The sequence below is a fragment of the Hibiscus syriacus genome, unplaced genomic scaffold (genome assembly GCF_006381635.1).
Source record: "Hibiscus syriacus cultivar Baekdansim isolate YM2019G1 unplaced genomic scaffold, ASM638163v2 tig00110988_pilon, whole genome shotgun sequence".
Lineage (NCBI taxonomy): Eukaryota > Viridiplantae > Streptophyta > Magnoliopsida > Malvales > Malvaceae > Hibiscus > Hibiscus syriacus.
Genome location: NW_024062942.1, coordinates 1445604 through 1462484, shown reverse-complemented (window position 1 = coordinate 1462484; position 16881 = coordinate 1445604). Strand labels below are relative to the sequence as shown.

At 36.5% G+C, this 16881-nt stretch overlaps 1 pseudogene; it reads right to left on the bottom strand.

The window, feature by feature from the left end:
• Window positions 1-10312: 10312 nt before the first annotated feature.
• On the bottom strand, window positions 10313-11843 carry LOC120149017 (annotated as a pseudogene).
• Window positions 11844-16881: the final 5038 nt, after the last annotated feature.

The following is a 16881-nucleotide window of genomic DNA, read 5'->3' as shown; positions in this document are numbered from 1 at the left end:
ATTTTAATCTCTGATGGAACCACCTTAATGCGATCTTCCATAGAGATATCCTCATTTTGATCTGGTAGAGGAATATTTTCATTTTTCCTGACAGATCTCCATTCCTCATAATCAGGAGTTAGCATTTCTTTTGCTCCTTTAGCTCGGATACAAAAAGTTGTTTTCCAAGCTGTAACGACTTCCATGATATTTCTTTTATAATTTTTGCTGTGGAATGCGAACTCAGATGAATGTAATCCAGCGGTGACAGGTACAAATTGACGACCTTCATACTGTCTTATGACCAAAAGTGGTGCATATCCAATTCCTCCCCATAATCCGAGCAGCATTATCCAATTGTAATCACCACATTTGTAAAAGAATTCCCTTTGGATTTGCCACGGGGCTCGCCAAACAATGTCATTGCTTTGCAGATTTCGAAAGGCATTAATCCACATATCTTTCTTAATTTCTTTCGGCCATTCTTGCTCCAGAAATTCTTTTAATGGTGAGTAATCCGTATTAAAGCGTCGGTATAAAACCTTTTCTGTCCTCCAAAAATGGCTACGGATCCAAACATATAACAACTGGGTACACCCTGAGAATCGTCCACCTCCTAGCTTTTTACAAGCATTTAACGATCTGAAAGTCTCTGCTAGAATTGCAGAAACATGATTAATCTTTTTCGGTAGCTGTTCAAACAAATCTACCACTACAGCTTCAACATATCCCAATACTTTTGGGAAGATGACCATACCATACATACCCAGAGCAAATAGATCGAATCGTACTTTAGTGTCTGGATGACTCTGAATAAGTTCTTTAATGTTGGTCCAAGCAATGCCTTCGCTTTCGCCTTTTTGTTTTGTACGGGATGCCACCCATTCTTCTCGTACCCCGACAATCTTTGCTAATTTAACTCGAAAGGGTTGAGTTTTAATTGACTTTGAATAAATTCGATTCTCCAAAGCCCCTTCTATATGTAGCAAAGTTGTATACTCTTCAATAGTAGGGACCAAGTCCTCCTTATTGAGAGTGAAGCAATTATACCCTGGATTCCAGAATTGAATTAGGGCTCTGAGTAATTGATCATCAACTTCGACATAGAGCAAATATGGGATGTCTCCGTAAGTCTGATAAAACTGCAACTTTTTGTTTGAGTCCCAACTTTCCCAAATGCTTCGCAAATCTTGCATGTCATTTCTTTTTAACGAAACTGGAGCATAACTGGCCAAGTCCGATACATAATCATCTTGCAGGCTGTCTCCTCCTTGTCTTTGTAAGTCCTCAGCCCACTGTCTTACTTCTGAATTTAGAATTATTTGATTTGAACACTTTTTATCCATGGATGAAGGCTTTCCAATGAGACAATTAACACGAGGATCAATGCCTTTTATTCTGTATGATGCTATGCAAACAGAAAAAATAAAGAACACACAAAAAGAAATTAGTTTATATAATAAAGAAATTTAATAATAACATCTACCTAAATATCTTTATTAAAACATGCTTTTTCATAATTTAAATGATTTAAATATACATGTAATTTAATCAGTAAGAAAATAAATAAATTAAAAGGAAAGTTAAAAATTCATTTCTCCTGTGTGTACACCTATTTTGGGTATGGCTTCAGATCGGAAGGGTTTCTAGGGTTTATTATATGCAAGGTTTTAGATCTAAGAATAAAGATACCCGAATTGTCCTTGTTAATGCCCCCTTGGGCTGTTAACCCTCAATCCTAATCCATCACAGACTAAAGTGGATCGAGTTCAATTCGAGGGGATACATTTCTCTATGCCTGACACGGAGAATAAATTCTCACGAAGACATAAAGTATATGAACCCCGAAAGTTACTTGCTAGGTCTGACACGGAGAATAAATTCTCATGAAGACGTCGCTTTCACTCCCACTTAAAAGGGACAAACTCAATTATAGAGCTTTATGTTATGCAATGCAAGTGTTGTGTGTGAGGAGAAATGTTCAAACCTCTAAAATTAAATATTTAAAAATAAAGCATTAAATAACATATAAATATTATGAAAATAAATAAGTATATGTATAAAAATTTGGAAAGAAAGAATTAAAAATTAAATATATGAGTTTTTAATTTTTTAATTGATAGAGACAATTAATAATTGGTTTTAAAGTTTGACTCGTCCCCAGCAGAGTCGCCAAGCTGTCGTAACCGGTTTTCGTCCGGGCACGAAATATTTATTTGGCGGAAAAATTGATGTGAATAAATGGTTTTGAAAATAATTTGGGAGTCGCCATCGGCCTTTTGGGTCAGGTAGATCGAATACCTAAAAATTATTTTTTTTAAAAGAGTTTTAAGAAAACATCAATTAAAAAATGAACTGATCTGCGTTTATAACCAAAAATTTGTTCTTTTTAATAAAAAAAAGGGATTCGTGGTCGGTTACGTTTAGGGAAGGATTAGCACCCCTACAACGCCCAAAATTGGTACTTTTTAATTATAAATTGTCTCTATTATTAAAATTTAAAAAAATTCAAAATATATTTAATTTATAATCCTATTATTTCAAAATTATATAAAAAATATTTATTTATTTAAAAATATCGGAAAAGGACTTCTAGATGCCTTAAGACAGCTCTTTTCTTTGATATTAATAAATATTAATTTAAATAAAATTAAATAAGAATTTTTTATAATATTTAATTTTAAAATACCAGAATAGGACATCCAGTTGTATTAAGACTGCCTTTTTCTTCGATATTGAAAAATAAATATTAAAATAATTTATTGAAAAAATATAAATCATTATTTATTATATATATTTATGACTACATAATAATAATAAAAATATTTAAATATATAAACAAGTAAAATTAAAATAATAAAAATACAATTAGAACGATATATTTAAAAGCAGTAAAATAAATAAAAACATTTAAAATTAGTGACTAAATTATAGTAAAATTAAAATTAAAAACCTAATTCATAATTAATCAAAATTATAGGAATTAAACATGCTATTTTTTATTTATTAATTTAGTGACTAAAATAAAATTATATAAAATTCGGATATTAGATTAAAATAAATTAAAACATACTATTCAGATTAAAATATTAATTATTAAAATTAACGGACTAAATCTGTTATTTACCCTAAATATATTATTTTAATATAAAGGACTAAAATAAATAAAATTAAAATTAAAGATCTGAATTAAAAGGATTATAAACTCGATTTAGTGACTAAAATGTAAAGTTTACAAATTAGGCTGACTGCGGAAAGGATTTAACTATTATTTAATTACACGAATAGCCCTCCCCGAAACGACGTCGTTCGGGAAGGGCTATTTAAAGCCGAATTCAGCTGGCCCTTCGGGCCATATTTCATTTCTTTTTTTTATTTCTCTCTCTAACTGAGAGAGAAATAAACGCTCTCCCATCTCTCTAGCTTCCCTCATCGGAGGGAAGCCGGTCACCAGACGGCAACCGTCTGCCGCCGTGACCCTCACCGCCGGCCACCGCATCCGGTGGCCGGAAAATTTTATTTTTTTATCATTATGTAGATCGGACCGTCCTAAGAACGGTTCCGGTGCTTTTTTTCTCCTAAATAGCTCTTGATCGGAGCAAATCTAAAGAAATACCTTCGGTTTCCGAAGGTTTTGGTGACGTTTGAAAGGTCCGGTGGCTTTCTCGGTAAGCTTATTTCCTTTCTTTTTGTTTCTGTTTTGGTTTACTGCTGGTTGTGGGTTGTTTGTTCTTCGTTTTTGTAGTTTTGCTCTCTGTTTTTGTCTCTCTGGCTCTGTGTTCTCTTTTTTTTCTTTCTGCAGATGGGGTGATGGCTTTATAGCCATCACCGGTGTGGCCATCGGACCGGGTAAAAGAATACCCTTCGGTGAGTCACCGGACTCCCAGTGGTGACTCACCCCATAACCATAACGTGGACGGCTGGCGTTGGAGCTTCTGGAGCCTTCGGTTGGGGCGTGGCAGCGGTTGGAGCGACGTGGAGCGGCGGCAGCGGGTGTAGTGCCTAGGGTATCATAACCCTAGGGTTTCGTCTGGCGCCATCTGGACCGTTGGATCAATGCTAGATCCAACGGTAGAGAGGCAAAGCGGCGGCAGCTGGATAGAAAACCCTAATTGGGTTTTAGGGTTTCTGATTTGGGCCAGTTGGGTCCTTTGTAATTGGGCTGGTCCAATATGGGCCTGTTTGTAATTATTTTTTAATAATAATAATAATAATAATAATAATAAAATGAGTAAAAAAATTTAGTATCTTCAAGTACTGTGATATTCCAGTCCAAACATTAACTGGAGCAAGTGCCACGTTCTTGTAGTAGAAATAAGGAGACCCAACAACATCTTCTGGAAGTGTTCTTTGAGTTATCTGATCTGGTTCGGTAGGAACCCCAAAACCAATCATTAAATTTAAAAGATGAATTTGCTTATAGTAGAAATAAGGAGACCCAATAGCATCTTCTGGAAGTGTTCTTTGAGTTATCTGATCTGGTTCGGTAGGAACCCCAGAACCAATCATTGGAATTGAAAGATGAACTGCATGATCGTCTTCATTAAGAAGCTTCTTTTCAAGCTTCATCTGCTTCTTCCTTTTCAAAAATCATAGCCCAAGTTTCACCTTTGCTTGTAATTGGGGTCATTGCATAATGAATTCCTACCTTCTACTGGAAGAAATGCGTCAGCAACTTTAGCCATTTGATCAGCACATATAAAATCTGTCAATTCTACAATTGATGAATCTGGACCACATCTCTCCATGGTTATTGAAGCCTCAACCTCTGAGTACCCCATTTTCGTCAAGAATAACAGTTTATTCTCCTCATCAGAATCAGAATTCAGGATTTTCTCGGTATCAGAAAGAACTATCAATATCTGTGAAATCATCCTGAAAGATCGCTTCATAATCAGATGAGTTGCTATCAGAATCAACATGATGCATGGGTGTGGATTTTTGATGAGCCTGTACCACTATATATGTAGTCTTGCTATTGCATCAGATTACTGTTTGCATAAATTGGTTTCTCTCCTACGGAAAAGTATATTTCAGAGATAGCCTTCACTGAAAGATGATAAGCCACTGTGTCAGCCTGGAACGTATTACCAAGCTATTTTTACTGCTCTGTCTGACTAGATCCCTCCAGATACAGAAAATGGTCACCTCATTCAGAAGACACACATCTCAGACGTTTCTGTCAGAATGATTGAGTACTTCTTAAGTTTGTGACAACATGAAGAGAATTTCTCCAGTTACTTGGCGATACTACTGTTTAGTGACACCAAAATGAGAGTATTCAAGATAAACAGATTTGGGGCACGAATAAAGCTACAAGTACCTACAACAGTTTATTGTTAAAATTGGACCTCGTAAGGATCATGACATTTCAATCAAACAGACGTCGAGAGTAAACCAGAAATAAAAAATTGAGGCATCTCGAAAGCCCAATTCAGACAGATCTAGAGGGACATCTTGAGGGCCCATTTCAACCAGAAATAGAATATTGGGGCATTTTGAAGGCTCACAACAATATGAATATTTGGGCATTCTTGGAGGCTCATCTCAACAAGAAGCAATGTTGAGCACACTTTTAACATCTGTATCAGCAAATGTTGGGGCATTTTAAAGGTTCCTTCAGACATATCCATGTGGGGCATTTTGAAGGCTCAGATTAACAAGAAGCAAATGTCGGGGCATGCTGAAAGCCCATTTCAATCAGAATTAGGAATGTTGATGCATTTTTGAACGCTCGTATCAGCAATGCTGAGACATGCTGAAGGCCCGCATCATTATGTGTTAAAGATCATTACCTTGAACAAATATTTCCAATGAGACAGAAAGATATGAAGAATGAAAATGATGAAACAGTGACAGTCAAGCTGACTATACATAATTGTTTCGTTCATCAAGCAGTTACATATTGATCATATTGTTGAACAAATATATACTCAGCAAGTATGGTTTCAAATACCCAATCTTCTTAAACCATGTGTCACATGACAGTGTGTTAAACTACATCATGGATAAAGATGGTCCCCAGGCATACTACTCGATCCAGGGTTCAATTCCTCAAGATCTCATCTTTGAATTTTGTATTCTGTGTGTCAGTGATGATTGGAAATATTTCTTTGAGATTCCTGGCAGTTAGTTACAACCATACTGTTGGGATTACGAAGTTATTTTTCACAATAGTTTTCTCTTAATCGATGACATTGGAAAGGGAGACTCGATTCACTTACATTACTGTTATTCCCGTTGTTACTGGGGTTATCATTACCAGCCAGGCTGAACTGAAGTTTTATCTATTTTGGGTTTTATCATGTACGTTTCATCCCCAGCATCAAGAATTCCACGGATATCTTTCCGTACATGGATCCTATAGCTGAAGTGTTTCTACTCTCTACAATGCTCATTATAGAAGAAAACGTGATCAGTATCACACTTGCTTTTGCCTGAGATGATATCGAGATCAATTAGTGTCTCTTATTCAATTCGACACCAGCACATTTTGTGAATTTGACCAACTTTTTGGTCATACCAGTATTTCACTTATATTCCCATTGAGTTTTGTTCTCTAGTGGTCTTGTGACATCATACAAAAACTTTGAACACCATGTAAAGAGCTTCATTGACCAACAATTCGAGCAGAAGCCACAGGAGATGAAGAATGTGTTGTCAAATGTTTTATGAACCAGTGATTATGGTGTTGAACCAATGTTGTTATCATATGGTTTTCCTTTATTGATACAAGATGAAGTTTGTCTTCTTCAACCCCAAGATTAAAAGTGAGATATAATGAAGATTTCTTTCCACAGAAGGAGAGCTGAAATTTTAACAACAAGAAACTAGTGGCGCCAACTAAGGTTGAACGACAGGTTGTTGTTAAACATCTCGACATGATATGGTCCAAGTTGCCTTATTTGAGATCTGATTATATGTGGAGACACGAAAGGAATTGGAATAAATCTTCCTTGTGATGTGTTTCAAGAGTTAAATTAGAACATACTCTACTCTCCTAATTAATCCCTGCTGAGTCAGGCATATCTACATCTACACTCTTCAAAGATGATAGATTCTCTTTTCAAAGATGATAGATTCTCTTTTTAAAAATGATAGATTCTCTTTTCAAAGATGAAAGCTTTATTGGATTTCTACACAAGTCCAGACAAAGAAAACCGACGTTACCAAAGACAAAATAGGGCATCAAAATCGTACTTCTGATTACAGCAAGAGTTCCACAAATGAAACATTTCTTCTGAGACTTAAATGAAGAAAAGAAGGCACCAAGATACAAGTTGATCAGATGATTCTGCAGAAATGCAAGCTTGATAGCATAAGTTTCTACACTGATATCTAGAGGTAACCCTGGCAATAAATGATGAAGTGAAGGAAGACCTAGTTCACCACTTTGAAGTCAAATGAAGATTGCATCAACATTTATGCGTTCATAAGAATATCATTTACACAATAGACAATGCATTACATTGATACATATGATTGTATTCAAACATAAGGTTTTGCAGATCTTCATATGAAAAAGAAGATTCATGATGAACAATACCTTACAAGAAGAAGGTATTCAAAATCGCAAATACAGGAATCACGCAAACATCTGAAGAATAGATGGACGTAATCCACAAAAACAACCTTATCTTAAGATTGGGGCATGCTACCCAATCAACATGTTATTTTGAAAAATAATGAGAAAACGATTTCCATAGTTTCTCATTCAATCTTTTCTAAAAATGAAATTGTTGAATAGTAAGAAAACGATTTTCATAGTTTCTTACTTAGTAAACTATTTCTCAAATCTGTAGGTCCTACAGTGCATGATGTTTCCAAAAAGCCTTCGGGAGCTTTTTGATGTTTTCAAAGCCTTAGGGTCATATGTAAGTCCTACAGTGCATGATGTTTCAAAAAAGCCTTCGGGAGCTTTTTAATGTTTTCAAAGCCTTAGGGTCATCTGTAAGTCCTACAGTGCATGATGTTTCCAAAAAGCCTTCGGGAACTTTTTGATGTTTCAAAACCTTCGGGTCATCAGCATTTCCAGAAGAGTTCATAATGAGAAGAACTCATCTGAAGAAGGAAGAAGAAGTTCATAATGAGAAGAACTTGTTTAACCTTTTGCTTGAATTCATCATTCGATGGATCAGCATTACCAGGTAGAGTTCATAATGAGAAGAACTCATCTGAAGAAGGAAGAAGAAGTTCATAATGAGAAGAACTTATTCAACCTTTCGCTTGAATTCATCATTGATGGATCAACATTTCCAGGTAGAGTTCATAATGAGAAGAACTCATATGAAGAAGGAAGAAGAAGTTCATAATGAGAAGAACTTGTTCAACTTTTTGCTTGAATTCATCATTCGATGGATCAGCATTTCCAGAAGGAGTTCATAATGAGAAGAACTCATCTGAAGAAGAAGAAGTTCATAATGAGAAGAACTTGTTCAACTTTTTGCAAATTCATCACTTGATGGATCAATATTTCCAGAGAAAGTTCATAATGAGAAGAACTTATCTGAAGAAGAAGAAGAAATTCATAATGAGAAGAATTTGTTCAACTTTTTGCTAGATTACATCATAGAAGAAGATAAATTGTCATCCCCAGTGGAAGAATGGAAAAGTTCATAATGAGAAGAACTAATCCCAGAGGAGAACTTGTTCAACATTTCCATCTTAATCAAGAGAAGTCAATTGAACAAAAATTGATTGTCTTTTCGTCTTTGCTCTATTCTTGTTAACACAAGAATGAGCAAAGAGGGGCAGCTGTAGACACTAAATTTTTGTCCCGATTTTATTTATATTATTATTATTATATTATTATTTATTATATTTTTTTATTATAATAATAATAATAATTATTATTATTATTATTAAATATATTATTACAAGCCCAAGACCCGGAGGCCCGTTTTACAAATCTTGGAGGCCCAGACCAATCCAGGCCCAAACAGATAACCCAAACCCTTTAGGGTTTATATCATTCATACTAGGGTTTGAAACCCTAGCCCTTCAGCCGCCTCTGATGATTCCAGAAGGCCAGCCACCGCCTCTACCAGGTGGTCCAACGTCCAGCTGTCAACACTCCAGTGCCACGCGACCTCGTCGCTGAAGCCTCTAGAAGCTCTGCTGCCACGACTCTGATCGTCCACGTTGTTGCCTATGGTGAGTCACCACCATAGTTATAGTGACTCACCGAAAGCTTCCTAAGGGACCGGTCCGACGAAAGCCTCGGTGGTGGCTATAAAAGGCACCACACCTATTTGAGATGTTGGGTGTTGCTGAAGCCATTGCCATTCCAGTCCCAGGTATTTTATCTATTAATTTTCTTATGTATTTTGCTTATGAATCGCCACAACGTATTTCGAATATAATTCTTTTGAAAGCCATTAGAGGCTAACCAAACCAAAACCGAAAAATCGATTTGAAGTGGATTATTTGATTCTGTTCGATTCCGTTTTCTTAATTTACGGTTTGATTCGGTTTAAAAAACATAAATATGCAATTCGGTTCAATTTTAATTTTTTCATATTGAAACTGTTTGAACCGAATTAAATTGAATTAAAAAATAAATAAAATAAATGTCCAAAACACATTCATACTGAATTTATTATAATAAAATATTGAAAATAATAATATTTTATTTAAATTTTAAATATATATTTGCACTCACTTTAAATTTGCTTATTTTGGAAGTTGAGTTTAAAAAATAATAAAAATGGTTGTCCCTTATTCATATATGTAATGGGGTAAGAGGGAGGTAAGATAGTAGGTTGCCCCTAACACCAGGTTGAGAGCAACTTCCGTAGAAGACCTCTGAATTATGAAATGCCCTCTGTGGGACTCGATCCCACGACCTCAAGGTTAAGAACTTTGTACACTACCAACTGAGTTTGAAAAATAATAAACAGTGAAAAACCGTCGAACTGAAACAACCTGAATCAAACTAAAAACTATGATTTTTATGTCAATCGAATTAAGTTCGAACCGAATACACCCCTAGCGGCTAATGCTTGTAAAGACCGTTTTATATATTTTTTAAAAAATTATGTGAATTGATATTGCTGAGTTTGCTTGGCTCCTTTGTATCCAAACATATTTTAAAATTGGGTTTCTGTCTTTGGATGAATAGTGTTTTTCTAGTAAATCTTTTAACTCCAGTTGATAAAACACTGCAAATGGGTAAATTTTGGAATGATTTTTCTCTTTATGTACACATACATATGGTAAATATAGAAATTTACCGACAAAAAGAGGCAAAATAGTAAAGAACTGTAAAACTACAGTTAAGAAAACGAGTAAACACATCTGAAATGTAGTCGAGTCAAACCCCACATGTGCACGTGCGACCCCACTAACTCCCCACGTGATGTCAAATCCAAATCAACTCTTTACCACGTCGGCATTACTCCCATTCGAATACGACACTCTAAGCACACGTATACGGCTCTTCGATGATTAGTTTTCAGGGAAAGCCTAAAGCCTGGAAAGACAAATCTCCAACTTTAATCCTCATGTCTCTCTCAAAGAAAATATTTGATGTTGTGATATCTCGATAAAGAATCGGCGGCAGAACCGAGAAATGCAAGTACTCAATGGCCAGAGTCGTTTGCAAAGCTATTTCGAGTCTCACCAGCCAAGTCAGCGAAGCTTTTGGACAGCCGTGAAGATGGTCGGCGTGGGTTCCATTTGGAACATAATCGTAAACCAAAGTAGCCCTCTTGGATCGCGGCAATAATCGTGAAGTTTAACGAGATTCGGGCGGTTAATCGACGAAAGGATTAAGATTTCGTTGCAGAAAAACTTGGTTGATAAAGCGTTGCCCAAGGGGTTGTTTTGTGAAGGTACTTAACTGCTACTATCCGTTTGTCGTGGAGTTGACCCAAATACACCGACCCAAAGCCGCCGTCGCCGATTTTGCGTTTCGGGTGGAATTTATTGGTGGAAGATTCCAGTTCTTCGTAAGTGAAAACGGGAGGGAGAAGACTAGCGGAACGATGACGCCGTAGGAATAAAGTTTTCGGGTTTTCTTCTACGGATTGGGATCTGAGTTTCTTGGATCGGAGAACAGCAAATATTACTGAGAAAACTAGGAAAATGAAGATTAATGCGAAAACAGAGGATAAAATTGCAATTTTATGAGGGTGATCAAACGTGATTCCAAATAGGGGAAATGGTGGTTTTGGCTTGGAAACAAATGAAATTTTTGTTGGGATCCGATGAATTGAATCCGCAAACACCATTCTTCGATCTACAGTCTTTACAGCTCGAGAAATAAGAGTCTTGAGCTTCGTCCTATTCAATCTGAAAACCCATGTGGAAGAAGAAATTTTCGAGGTAACCCAGTACATCAGCATGGCATCCTGCTCGGGAAGAGGACGGGTCAACCCGCAGCCCAGGCACATTGGGTACAATTGGGAAGACTTGAAGGGAAACAAGAATGGAGAACCGACAGTCTATAGCAATAAGCCTCGGAGATTCGAAATAGTGAACCGGAGAGATTAATCGGAAGGAAATGGAAAGAAGAGCAAGTGGAAGTGGAAGAGAGTGTAGTCGATGAAGGTAAAGGAGATAAGTGAGAGAAGATGAGTTCGGATCGAAGCTGCGTAAAGAAAAAGAGTGGTTGTTAATGGAGATGGTGGAGTGAGGAGTGGAGCAATTGATTTGGAAAGAAGGATGGCCACACCCAGAAGAGGAAGAGAAAGGGAAAGGTGGCGTCGAACTGAAAGGAGGGCATGGGGATCTAGACAAGATTTCTGGGCTAGAAGAACATGAATGGTGAGTGAGAGTAGCTTTTGAGAGCAGCAGCCATTGGAAAGAGATTAAGAAAACGGTGGTTAACAGCGGCGGCAACGGTGGCGGTGGTGGAGGCATGGGGGAAGATAGGCGGGGAGGGTTTTCAAGAGGTCATTCAAAGGGTCAATGAGGGGGAATCCCCACTGATTTCGTTGAAAATCCAACTGTGACGGATTTTGGGGAACGAAGGTCCGGGGGAACAACGACGAGTCACGTGAACTCAAGTAGAGGGGAGCTTTTGCAATGCGGCGACTAAAAAACGGTTAAAAAATATGTGATCGATTAAATAAGTGATTGATTAAAATTTAGATCGGTTATGTTATATAATTTAACCAGAAATATTATCAAGTACAATAACATATTAGGTAGTGCTTATATAATATAATATAATAGGTAATGTTTATATAATAAAATAGGTATTTAATCGAAAATATTATTAAGTACAATAACATATTAAGTAGCGTTTATATAATGTAATAGATAATGTTTATATTAACCTATTATCTAAATAAATTAGTATATTTATACCGGTAACATTGTAAATTTATCTATTACATTATAATTATCGGTTTCGATATTTTTTAGATCGATACAATTTTAAATGTATCGACACTTTATGCATGCACTTCGTTGGGCATTCATTCTGAAAAAAAGTATCGACACAAAGTTAAAAAAATGTCGATATATAATTTAGACTTTTTTTTTTCATAAAACAGGTATATTTCTATCGGATACATTGTAAATTTATCTATTACATTGTAATTATCGGTTTCGATGTTTTTGAAATCGATACTTTTAATAAATGTATCGACATTTTACGCGTGCATCTCGTTTGGCATTCATTATGGACAAAAAGTATCGACACAAATTTAAATGATGTTGATACTTTATGCTGACCTATTTTCTCATAAAACCAGTATATTTATACTAGTTACATTGTAAATTTACATATTTATAATTATCGGTTTCAATGTTATTGAGATAGATACTTTTAATAAATGTATTGACACTTTATATTATGGACAATAAGTATCGTCACAAATTCCAAAAGTGTCGATACATTATGTTGACATGTTTTCTAATTAACCGGTATATTTATACCAGTTACATTGTTAATTTACCTAATATATTATAATTATTGGTTTCGATATTTTGGGGTCGATACTTTTAGAAAATGTATCGACATATATTTAGCTAGTTATTGTACATACCTAAATATGTCATGTGAATTTAATGTTGTATCCACCCTTCAACTACCACTACCAATACCACATCCTATTGAAAGCACGACTGAAACATGTTCAATGAACATTTACTTACATCTCCATCAACTTCGGGACCACTGAACTTGCACAACAAAATTTTTGCCATGATCATACTGATGCAGACAATGTTAAGCCAACCGAGGAATGCCATGAAGTACATAATGTTGATGAATCTAACAGATTGGTTGGTCAACTATTCTCTTCACGTGATCAAGCTTGGTACTTTTACAAGGGATTCGCACGAGAACATGAGTTTAGTGCACGTAAGGGAACAACAAGGCTTGACGTGGAAGGGAATGTGAAGACACAAGAATTTTGTTGTTCCAAAGAAGGGTTTCGAGTATCAAAAGTCAATATTGTTGATCGTCAACGTGCTCATATGCCAGTCACAAGAACAGGATGCAAGGCTAGAGTCGTAGTTACAACAACAAATACAAACGATCAGTGGCTTATAAAGTAAGTCTTATAAAAAAACATAATCATGCATTGTGCACACCTGCTATGACACCATTTATGCGTTCTAATAGAGCTGTAAGTAAGGCTGATATCGATGAGGCAACAACATTGAAAGAGATTGGTGTTGGAACGTCACAAGTAATGAACTATTTAACGCAGCAGGCAGGGGGTTATCATAATGTTGGATTTACACATAAAGACATGTACAATACACTTCAAAGAAGTAAAGCAAAGGAAATCGTCGATGGGGATGTGAATGCGCTTATTGCTTACTTTGATTATAAGAAACATGATGATCCTGGGTTTTTTATGACATACTCGGTAGACGAATCAGGGGCATTGCATAATCTTATTTGGTCGGATTCTACATCGAGATCAGATTACACATGCTTCAGTGATGTAATTGCGTTCGACACAACGTACAAAGATAATTTGTATGGTCGACCAATTATGTCTATTGTCGGTGTCAATCATCACCATAACACGTCCTAATCTTTTGAGTGGGTGCTACATAATATTTTAGAAGCCATGATGAATAAATCGCCTATTTCAGTTGTCACCGATGGGGATAGGGCAATGCATAGGGATATCAAATCTGTTATGCCTTATGCTAAGCACAGATTATGTTATTGGTATCTTTCTCGCAATGCACAAGCTAACATTGGTGACCCAAAATTTACAGCAGCATTTGTATGCTCTTTGTGAGTACTATAAATGAGTGCGGATATGTGTGCAAGTATACACAATTGAACAAGTAATAAAGTGATAAGTTGAGTATCGTCTCCACAGGGAATTGGGGAAATCAAATAGGTTTGTCAAGGCACTTTACTTTGTCACCTAAGTAAAGTTAGTTATGGTAAGTACAAATGATAATACTGTGGCAAAATGAGATGGATGTTGTGGAAATGGAATAGTGGTATGGTAGCAAATGGATATGTTGCGGCAAATTAAATTGACGCATGCAAACAAATAGAAATGTCAAGGCAAAATAAAAATGCAAATACTAGATTTAATATATATATATGACTTTAGCTTTCTCACACGACAAGCTACTATGGGAATGAGTGGTAAGAGTCACAAGGAAAATCTAAGTTTATTTCTCTGAATAGTATTTCTTCTATACCTAACCTGCCCGACAGAGTCTACAGAGGTGTCATATACTATCTCTTGTAAGGGACTCGACAGATTAAAGATACCCTGACAAATCCGATTGGCGTAAACCCTTGCAGTGATCTTATTGGTTCAGATAACAAGATATGTCTCGGCAATACCTTTTTGCTGCAGCATTAACATCTAACCTATCGTTTCTTGTACAACTCCTTTTAGTCGAATGAAATCCTAGCCTTATCTCTAAGGTGAATTAGGCCTAGTTACTACCTAAAACCCCTTGTTTATGTAGTTCCTCCCTAGCTTCTCTCGAAGACTAAAGATAAATTGCCAAGGCATTCTCTCGAACCCTCAAGCTCTCCTAAGGAAAGGCTACTCTCGTAGCTCCTACAACCTTAAGGCATTAAGTTTCACAAACAAAACAGAATAAAGTATAGAAAATCAACCATTCATTGCAATAAAAACTTAAACATCCAAGTGAACTCCCACCAAATAGGATTAGTTCATGGCGGGTTCGAAATAAACAAGCACAAAGCAAGTTTCATTCGTTCCTTACAACCCTACAATAAAATATGAAAGCAAGAACTCAAGGGAGGAGAAAAAGCCTTCAACGTGCACTGCCAAATGCCTTCCTCAGCCACCAAGAACTGCTCCTAGCGAACTAGCTCCTCTTGGATGCTTAGAACGCCACTCCCTTCGGCTTGTCAAGGAGAAATGCCACGGCAAGTAGGATTGACTGAGAAAAGTAAGACCTTCTCTCTCTAACTTTTAAAGCTCAAATCTGGGTGGAACCAAAGTCTTCTTCCATGTGGCTTCATCCTCTATTTATAGGGGAAAACAAATCCTAGGACTTGATGCTTGGGAGTCGAGCAAGATAGGCTATGATGCAGCCTGGGTAGCTGGCTGATGGACTGGAAAAATCCCGTTGCATGCACCCAAGGACAAACAGGATCTACAGGATCTCGCAATGTGAGCACTTTCGAAATGCCGACTGAACTCGGCAAATTCATTTTGCTCAGACATATACTTATGTCACGACATTTTCTTTCCTCTTTTCCTTTCTTGTAAAACCTGTACATCATCAGACAAGTACATTTCCCATAAAGCAGCACCGCATCATCAGGCAAGTATTTTTCTTATAAAGCAGCACCGCAGTAAAAATAAAATACTACGACAAACTGAATTCCACCACATGCAACTAAATGCTTCTAAATGCATCTACATGGTCCTAAATGAGTTATTAAACACTCAATAACTTAAGTGAAAAGGTCCCAAAATATGACATTTTACAGAGTTATCAGCATTCTCAAAATGCATGGCTTCCTGGTGGACAACCGAGGAATTTGATATTCAATGGCGTTCGGTTGTTTCAGAATTCAACGTTGAAAATAATCCATGGGTGATTGAGAAGGGAAATACTTGGCACTTATGGGCACAAGCATATCTAACCGGTCATTTCTTTGCCAATATTCGCTCAACACAAAGGTGCAAGTCTATGAATGCTTCACTCGCAATTGCACTGAAACACAAGAAGACGTATTTAGATGTTGTTCGTGCAATTGAAGATGGAATTAGTAGAATGCGTATGAACAAGTTGAAAGAGGATTACTTAAGTTCCCAGACAAAGCCCTTCCAGATCACAAAACTAGTCGACCTTGAAAGCCATTCTGATGAGATTTTTACCCGCTTATCTTTTCGTGCATTCCAATATGAACTTCAACGAGAGACATTGTACTGGATTCAGGAAGAGATTCAATCCTTATCACATGAATGTCAACATTATATTTTGACAAAGTACAAACAAAAAAATAGGATATTTAAAATTAGTTTTGATTCTCGTACGAAAACCTTAAATTGCTTCTGCAAAAAATTCGAGACCATTGGACTTTCGTGTCGCCATCAACTTCACATTTTGAAGCACTTGGATTACACATATTTGCCCGAGACTTTGATTCAAAGTAGGTGGACTAAGGATGCGAAGGCTTCTGCACCCAGTTTTGTTGACTTGAATATGCCTCCAGAAGTGATGCAAATGGCAAGGTTCGTTGCTCTACGTTTAATGTCAAGTAGATTTTGCTACATTGCATCAAAGATAGAAGCGTTTTTCAAAACCACAAGAGATGATATGAAAAGACTAATAGAAGAATTTGAAAACTCGTTTGGTTTGAATGATTCAGTCAACCAGAGCAGTGTAGTAAACAACGTTCGTGACCCTCAACGAAAACAAAACAAGCGAAAAGAAATACCGAAGAACAAGGTTGAGAAGAAAATTAGGCAATGTGGGTACTAC